Genomic DNA, 9,523 nt, shown 5'->3' with positions numbered 1-9,523 from the left:
CTCAAGGTGAAGAAAAGCCCACATCAATAAAAAAAAACTCAGTAGAGGAATGGTGGTGCTTGAATCCTCATGAACCCACAGTTCTCTCTAAATTGAACTTGAAGACTTAATCATCTCCCCAATTTTAGAATCCTGAAGTATCTAGGATTGCGAGATTAAAGACCTCTTTAAACTGCAATGTGAAATGTGTTCTGGTCCTTGCTATATTTTTTCTCCAAAAGGCAAATCTCATCAGCCACCTTGGGGATTCTTCTGGATTATATCACAGACAACAGGATTCTCTCAGTAAGACAAGCTGGCTGTGACTGCCAGTATCTGCAGACAGAATTTCAAAGGGCTGGTCAGTATGTGTGAACTCTAGTGAGGCGATTGCTTTGTGGGGAAGATTTCCTTTGAGGAGTTCAGATAGGAAAGCTGATTTACAGGCACTGGACTCCCACAGTCCTGCTCTAGTTAGACATGAATCGGGTCAAGGTCTGTGTGTTCTTTCCTGCTTGAAGGTTTATTTGGGAACAAGAAAAAGAGAGGAAAAAAAAAATCTCTGTAAGTTAAGTTGGTGGACTATTCACTTTTTCCCACAGCCAGTCCAAAGAGGCAAATACTATATAAATGAGTACTTGATAAGACTCAGAGTGACAAGCCTGGAGTTTTCAAATATGGGGTCAATGCTAGCCAACTTGGAAAGCAGGTGACATTTACTTCAGCAAACTTCTCCCAACTCTGTGTTTCATAATACCTCTCCTTGCTTTACCCTCTGTCTTCATATTGCCCTTCTGTTCCTCAGTCTTCCCCACACTAAGGTTCCTCACCTAGAAATAGCTTCTTTAGGAAGTAACTTAAGCTCCAGAAGTGTTTTCCTCCTCTTTCTTCAATCTGCCCACCCCTCCATCAAAACACACCCTTCCCAATATCCATGCCCTCCGGACCCTCCTCACACCTCATCATGATTCATCCTTCTGGCAGCACTAAGTAGGGGAGAATTTTTATTATTATCCTTCATGTTTCAGTTTTGCAATTTATAGGATACTGGAAGAAGCAATCCCTTGGGGTAACTAGTAGTTAAAGCTTCAGGCTCATAGCAGTGAGATGATAGGGTTTAAAGCAATGCATGGCTAAACAACATATGATACGTGCGTGCGTGCGTGGGCGCGCACGCACACACACACACACACACACACACACTGGAATACTACTCAGTCATTAAAAAGAACAAAATTTTGCCATTTGCAGCAACATGGATAGACTTGGAGGGTGTTATGTTAAGTGAAATAAATCAAACAGAGAAAGACAAATACTGTATGATGTCACTTATCTGTGGAATCTAAAAAATACAACTAGTGAATATAACAAAAAAGAAGCAGACCCACAGATACAGACAACAGACCAGTAGTTACAAGTGGGGAAAGGGGAGGGGGAAGGGGCAAGATAGGGGTAGGGGAATAAAAGGTACAAACTACTAGGTATAAAATAAGCTACAAGGATACATTGTACAACACTGGGAAGAGGACCAATATTTTATAATGACTATAAATGGGGTATACCTTTTAAAACTGTAAATCATTATATTATATCCAGTATATAAATACTTACATAATATTTTGCAGCAACTATATTATCATTTTCTAAAATGTTTATAGCAGCTTTATTCATAGTTGCCTGAAACTACAAATAACCCAAATGTTCATCAGCAGAATGGATAAAGCACAATATACATATATCATGAAGTTCTAGCCACATTAAGGAAGAAACAAACAACTGCTCCAGGCTACAACGTCGGTGAATCTCAGACATAATGAGCAGTGTATACGTCAACTCTTTTAAAAAAGCACTGAAGGAGAAAAAAAAGCAATGCATGGCTCCTTCTTTGTACCAGGCAAACTTAGAGGCTCAGGGGAGTTGCAGGGTCCTGGGCACTGAGGAAAGAAGAGTTCATTCTTAAATGAGGGTTTAATTGAATACGTTTGGATGTTTGGAATAAAAATGACCTCTCCTGTAACTTAGAATCTATTTATTCTTCCCTGTGCAAATTAACAAAGCTTATTTTTTAAATCTGGAAAATAAAACCAACTCAAAAATTAAATTTAAAAAAATGGAAATCTGAAACTCACCCTCCCAAGGTTCTACTGGCTGACTCTGTGGCACATTTTTGTGGGCAGTTTACATTCAAGGCACGTCACAGCCCTTGGCCCTGGCTCAGCATGGAGAAGGGGGCACTGATCAGTCTGTCTGACCAAAGCTAATTTCCCAGCTTGTCTACCTTGGATCCCAAGATTTCCAACATAACTCTATTTTCACATGAAAAGAAATCCAGACTAGAAATCAGAAGACCTGACTTGTAACCCAGGTTCTGCTGCTAAATATGGGGTCTTGAACTTAAGAGAAAAATGAAGAGTACAAACCTGGGAAATTCTCTTCACCCTAAAAAATCTAGGATTCCAAGATTGAAGGTCTTTGTTTAAAATACACATTAATTCCCTGAAAAGAGTGACACATCAATCATCAACTACCCACTGCCCCTTAGCTCAAACGAACTTCCCAGCTTAGCTTATTCATCTTCTCACAGGTCCTAAAGGAAGCCACAGAAGATGAGTAATTTAAATAGGATGATGAGGAGGGAAAGTTCTAGAATATGGAGGCTTCTCAAGGGAGGAGAGGAACGTGGTGGGAGACCCTGCTGGAGCAGGGGAAGGCATAAGGCTCTGGACCACCATTGTGGAGGCACCGAAAGGAAAGAGAGGCCATGGACAAGGCACAGAAAAACGAATTTTTTCCATTTCACATTTTTTCCCTTGGCTGGGGCTAAAGAAAAACTGCAAAAAGTCCATCATAGTGAGAGTTTTTTAGACCCTTGTGGATACTTATTAAATGGTAAATTACTCCAGAAATAATGATCCTCAGGAATGCTAGTCCCATCACTGCTCTGACCCAAGTCAAAATGAGTGCTTTCTCTCCTTTTCGAGAAATGAGACTCAGCTGATGTGGGGTCAGCAGGGGTTAGGAGGGGGAGAAAAGAAGAAAATAATCAGCAGTTGCCTTTATCAAGCATCCACTCTGCACTAGGCGCCAGGCGCCGTGCTAGAGTCTCTCGCTGGATGTGACAAGTCTGCCGAGACAAGACTTATCATTCCCATTCTACACACAGGGGCCACTGAGGCTCAGAAGAGGTCCCCTTGCCCAGCATCACCCAGCTGTGATGGGCACAGCCAGGATTTAAACCCACACCTGGGTGACACCAAAACCTCTACTCTTTCTACAATGACCACGGACAATGAGCTTTAGCAAGTGAGTTTTAACTTTCCACTTAGGTGATAAGCAAAGTAGTACTAATGATTAACATCCAGTGAGGGCCCATTATTTGCCAACCACTGTGCTAAATGCCATCATTTATCATGACATTTAATCCTCACTCTGACCCGATAAAACAGCTAATATTTGCCCATTTCACTGCTGTGGAACCCGAGGTTAAGCAATTTGCCCAAGGACACATGGTTAGATAGCAAAGACTGAAGCCAGACAGTTGGACACCAAAGACCATAATCTTAACCACTGCACAGAGCAAACTTATCTTAGTCTAATCCCCCCATAAATAAAAACGTGTTACTGCTCAGTGTATTAAGAGGGATGAAGATACAGGGGATTTTAACTACGATTCAGGCTGTTGACAGATCCAGAAATCGCTCTTTGACAGCAGCTTGGAGCGACTGAGGGGTGAATGTTTTCAGAGTGACAGCCCTGCCCCCAAAGCTATTCAGGCCCCAGACAAAACCTTCTCTGTGTCCCTGATGTTCTTAAAGAACACAGGCCAATTTCAACAATCCCGGACAAATGGCTGCCACCGTACCACAGCCTGCAGAACGGCACCCCGACACTCTCCTAGAAAATGGTTCTGGCATCTTTGCAAAGATGGGAAACCGGAGTGAGGAGGAGACAGGGAGGAGAGGTAGTGTGGAAAAAGCAAAACAAAAACCAGCGTCCACGTACGTAAAATGCAGAGGGAAACCGAGCTAATGAAAGAACATATTTCTACAAATGGAACCAAAACATGTCTCACAAACTCTCTCGGCCTTACAAAGGATTAGCTGCGAAAGGACATGACTGTGGGTACCACTCTCTGTTTACAAGCTTCTCCTCCACGCTGCATGGAGATGTGACTTTCCACGTCCTCGCTGAAGGGCTAATTATCTCCTTACCTGAGCTGCGTAAACCCAAACAATTCCCGGAATCTCTAGGACAGGAGTCAAGGAGCAAGGCCTGGAGGGGCACTGGCTGTTGACACACGTTCGCTGTCAGCTGAGATACGTGTGTCTTCAAGAGTTTTCCCACCACAAACAACTAGCCTGTATGCTTCAGAAAAGTCGGTGTCATGAAAGACAAAAAAAAAAAAAAAAAGCTGAGGAACTGTTCCAGATTAGAGGAGATTAAAGAGGCATGATGACTAAATGCAATGAATGATCCCCCACTGCGTTTTGGACTGGGGGGGATATTGCCGTAAAGGATATAATTGGGACAACTGGCAAAATTTGAATATGGAGTTAGCTAACAGTGTTTTACCCTAAAGTTAAATCTGAACTTGATGGTTATACTGCAAAATGCAAATAGACAATGGCCAGACCATATCTTGAAAAAATTTTGACCCACAACCTGTAGCCACCTGCCCAGGAAACCAAGCCCTTACCTACAATGAACAGCCCAGGTACCCAGCCTGCTATAAGTCAGATTTGCAGGAAATCAGATTGCTCTCTCTAGTGACAATGCGAGAAGCTAAACAATAGTTCTGTGACAACTGGCCCCAAATGACCAGGACTTGATTAATAACTGACAACTTCCCTAAATTTTCTTCCTGCTTCCAACTTCGGACCAACCAGAGAAAGTCAATCATGCACCCCTAACCAATCACGTGGATCCCCCGCTTCTAGTTAGCCCGCCTCCAGCATCCCCACGCCAACAGCCTCCAATCAGTGCATACCTGAAGCCTTCCCTTTTCTCCACTATAAAGCTTTCTCAACTCCTCCGCCTTTCTTTGCATCTCTTTCAAAATTCAAGTGATGGTGGCCGACTCCCTTGCTGTAGCAAGCTCAGAATAAATAACCTTTGCTTTTTTCATTTGGTGGGTCTTTGTTTATTTCCACAGTTCTGTGGTTATGTGAGAGACTGTCCTTGCTCACGGGAAATATACGCTGAAGTGTTCAGGAGTAAAGGGTTTTCTGAACCTCAGTGGTTCAGAAATATATATATACATCTAGAGAGAGAGAGGGAGTGATAAAGCAAATGTGGTTACAAGTTAACAGTTAGGGAATCTGGGCGAATGGTGAGAAAGTTCTTTGTACTCGTCTTGCAACTCTTTTGTAAGTTTGAAATGCATAAGTTTGAAATTATCTCCAAATGAAACGTTTTTTTTAAGTGTCCCCACAAAAAAATAAAATAAAAAAATAAAGTGTCCCCAGCTGACTGCTTACATCCTGACCAGACAGACCACGCCTGTTCAGCTAAGATCTCAGATGATGGACTCGTGTCTTGTCTGTGTCACTTTATCCACCTGCTCCCCTTGCAGAACCACAAAGGCAGAAGCCAGGGCTCTCTGGACCCGACCCCTGGAGAGCGATCACACATTCCCCACACTCACACTTTCCTAACCCTCTTTGGCAGTGATCTTTTCGGATCCCTGGCCGCGTAGAGAATCAGAGTGATCTTGAAGTCCCTTCTCCCTTCCTCCCTGGGCCAAGGGGCACAGAAGAAGCAGGATGCTCCTCTCATTATCAGCCCTCACATGTACCCTGGGCCTCGTGATGCAAATGGCTCGTGAACTGAAGACTGCAAGGATGTTTGGAGATTGGCCATCAGTTTCTTAAGGCTAAGCTGAGTTCCTGGAACTGGCAGGACTTAACTATGACATTCCAAAGCTGCTGTACATGACTGTTCCCTAATCTTGCCTTCTTCCTTTTCTTTCTTGCAAATTATTGGGGCTCCCTCTTCTTTATTAAGCCTCTCTTATCCCTTCACCCAATGGTTCCTAACCTTGGCTACACAATGGAATCATCTAAGGAGCTTTGAAAAGTACTGATGCCAGGTCCCGTGTCCCAGAGGCTCTTATTCAATTGTTCCAAGGTGCAGCCTGGGATTGGGGAGTTTTGTTGTGTTTGTTTTGATTTTTAAGTTCCCTGGAAGATTCTAACGTTGCAGCCAAAATTGAGAACCACTGTCTAAGGCATTGTCAAGTACATCTACAAAGCTCTTCTCTCCCAGGTTTCCCATCTTTCTAATTACTCTGGGGAGATTTCCGATCATTTGCTCAAACCTCGATGAAGCTCCCACATAGGAAGAATTTCCCTGAAGTGCTTAGAATTCACTTCACAAGAGTGATTTATTTGAAAATCTTTCCCCGGCAATGAATTAAAGAAAGAAGAGACACGCGAAAACCTGCTCCAGTGAATAACGATCAAAGGTAACCATCCTCATTTCCTATAAATAAACTCACCCAGCCTATATTTACAGGGCAAAAACCCCGGCGGCATCACAGCACACAGCACACATCCCCTTGTGACTGCACAAGCTCCACAAGGCAGAAAACAACAGACCATCCATCCACATGTAGATATAAGATACCGAGAATACGTCGGGCAAAGCGATGATGAAACTGCACCAGATTTACAGCAACAGGTGGTGGCCTCTCCTAGCAGGCGTGTACATGGTCATCCAACCTTTCAGTCACAGGAAAGAGAGAACAAGAAGGTCCTGCACCAGGAAGTCTGTTGAAAGGTCTGTGGCTTGGATTCCAAACAGGGGGGCCTGGAAGAGGCTGGGAAGGCATGCCCTTGTGCAGTTTTCAGTCCAGATATTCAGACTTATGAAGGGGGCTTCTAAAAATGACTTGTCTCTCTCTCTCCTATCCCCTGCTTGGCCCGATGAAATGAATTTTTGTGGGTAGGGCCCAGGCACTGGTATTTTTAAAGGCTCCCCAGATAGTCTAAGGTGCCGTCACTTGACTTTGAGTGTCACCTCCACGTAGAATCCTCTTGTCTCACCACTCGGGGAGGACCCTGAATCCCCAGGCCCCCTGAACCGGGTCCTGGAGCCACATCACTTCTCCTACCCCCACCCCCTTAAGCACTGCCTTCTCTTCCCACACCCCTGCTCCTGTTACACACACACACACACCCATAAACACTCACACTAACACATACTCTCACACACAAACCCACAGGGTGAAAAGCCCAGCAATTCTGTGTTATTACAATTTCTTGCATGTGAGTTGTTTCCCTAATTATGCTGTGAGTTTCTGGAAGCAAGTATCTCTTCTCACCCTGGGATTCCACTAGAGGGTCTCAATAACGTATAAGTGCTGAATGGCTGAAGGGTCCATTGATCCATTCAGCCAGAACTATCAGAAGACAATTCAGCTCACTGAGCCCAAGACTTGGCATCCTGAAGCTCAGTCAGACAGCTACTGAATATTCCACACCATGGCCTGGATTTGAGTTTTGGCTCCAACACTTAGGAACTCTGTGACCTTGAGCAACCGGCCTCAGCTTCTGTAGCAACCAAATGACGATAATATTACTACCCACCTCATAGCGTTGTTAGATAATACTACACGCAAAGCACTTTGCAACTACATAGTGTCTGGCAGATAGAAAACACTCAGTGAATGTTTCAATGAATGATTTCAATAGCCACATCTACGGACCAAAGTTTGCTCTGAAATGCTCCTCAAAGCCCAACCTGAACTGTGTAATATCTTCTCTAAGCAGTGACAATGGTTAGCAAACGTGGTCTCCAGATGGTACAGGGCCCATCACCCTACTGATGTGCCAATGTCCTGTCTGGGTGACCGTGCAGCTCCTGTTCAGACTATTCTCAGTTTAAGAGAGCCACCCAGAAAGTGTCAATCCATGGCTCATCTGTTTCATTCTTCCCCTATAATGGAGTACAGAGCATGTGGCAGAAACGTTGAGATCAATCCTGGAAATCGGGCCTGTCTCAGAGATACCCATCAGCCGTGGGGAGGGGTGCTGGGGGAAGGGGCTTAAGCACGAATGACGTCAGAATCACATGTAGAGCTTGCTGCACAGACAAGGGGTGGGCTCCACTGCCAGAAACTCTGATTCCATGGGTCTGGACTCTGTGATTCTTCCAAACAACAGTCCAGGTGATTCTGGGGCAGGTAGTTCAGACCATTCCTGAAGAAACATTGATCTTGTACGGTTATCAAGACAGGAAACACTAAGGGGGTCGTGAAGGAATGTGGCTTCTGATGTCAGACATATTCATTATAAGTTTGAATCAGTTACCTAATCTGTGAGTCTTAGTTTCCTAATTTGTAAAATAAGAGTAATAATACCCATCTCACAGGATTATTATGAGGGTCAAATGCCTGGCATTCCCACATGGGAATTTATAGGATGCGAAGAGGAAGCCAGTCCAGCAAACAGAAAAAAATATCAGCCAGAATCCAGGTGAAGGATGTGTCTTGAAGAGAGAGGGAACAGTTGTGTCAAAAGCTGCTCATAGGTCAAGATGAAGACCACGGGATTTGGCAACATGGAGGCAGCTGGTGACCTTGAAGAGAGTGTTGTTGTTTTTTTTTTTTGTGGTATGCGGGCCTTCCTCTGCTGTGGCCTCTCCCGTTGCAGAGCACAGGCTCCGGACGCGCAGGCCCAGCGGCCATGGCTCACGGGCCCAGCAGCTCCGCGGCACGTGGGATCCTCCCAGACCGGGGCGCGAACCCGGTTCCCCTGCATCGGCAGGCGGACGCGCAACCACTGCGCCACCAGGGAAGCCCGAAGAGAGTGTTTTAAGATCAAATATACTCTTAAAATATTGGAGCAGTTTCAAGTCAGAAAAAGTAGAAAAATCTGCATTACTAGCAAATTGTAGACTCACGTAACCCAGCAATTCTATTTCTTGTACCTACCATGCAGGATCTCTAGCACACACGCACCATAAAACACACAGAAGGCTCCTGGGTACAAGGAGGGCGCGGAACTCACGTCTCTTCACAACTAGGGCACCTACCATGCCCCTGAGGGGCGTATGGGGGAGGGCACGGGATCCCACGCCGGAAGGGGGAAATTGGGGAACCGCTGGGAGGGCAGAGGATCAAAAGGGAGCGTGGCCAGGTCTCCCCTGCCCACATGGGCCCCCGGGAGCCTGCTGAGATCCCTGGCCTGATGCTCTGCCCACCGAGGCCCCCTCCAGCCGCGCGGGTCCTGAGGGAGTGGGAGGAAGAGAAGGGGGAGCAAAGGTAAAGGCTGGCCCTCCGCGACGGCACCCCTGAGGGGCGGTTGGGGGAGGGGAGGAGTTCCTACACCCAGCGGGACCCACCCACAGTTAGGGGTCCAGCGAAGACGGGGGTGGACCCTGGAGGAGACGGTGGGGGAGGGGCGCGAAGGAACGGAACGGAACACAGCGCTTTTCCTGTCCACTTAGGCACCGGGGAGCCTGTTGGGCTTGCGGGCCTAATCCTCTGCCCTCGGAGCCTCCCTCCTGCTGCGCAGAGCCCAAGCCCCGCCCCTACACCCCCACC

General features: G+C 45.9%; 1 long non-coding RNA gene across 1 annotated transcript; it reads right to left on the bottom strand.

Annotated features, from left to right (window-relative positions):
* Window positions 1-443: 443 nt before the first annotated feature.
* Window positions 444-8,622, bottom strand: LOC114484961 (uncharacterized). The gene is made up of 3 exons (XR_003678375.2): window positions 5,624-8,622; window positions 4,967-5,239; window positions 444-490 (listed from the first exon to the last, which is right to left on the bottom strand). It is a non-coding gene; the product is annotated as an uncharacterized lncRNA (long non-coding RNA).
* Between the last annotated feature and the right edge of the window lie 901 nt (window positions 8,623-9,523).

The sequence above is a fragment of the Physeter macrocephalus genome, unplaced genomic scaffold, assembly GCF_002837175.3.
Source record: "Physeter macrocephalus isolate SW-GA unplaced genomic scaffold, ASM283717v5 random_217, whole genome shotgun sequence".
Lineage (NCBI taxonomy): Eukaryota > Metazoa > Chordata > Mammalia > Artiodactyla > Physeteridae > Physeter > Physeter macrocephalus.
This window is presented reverse-complemented; position numbering and strand designations above follow the sequence as displayed.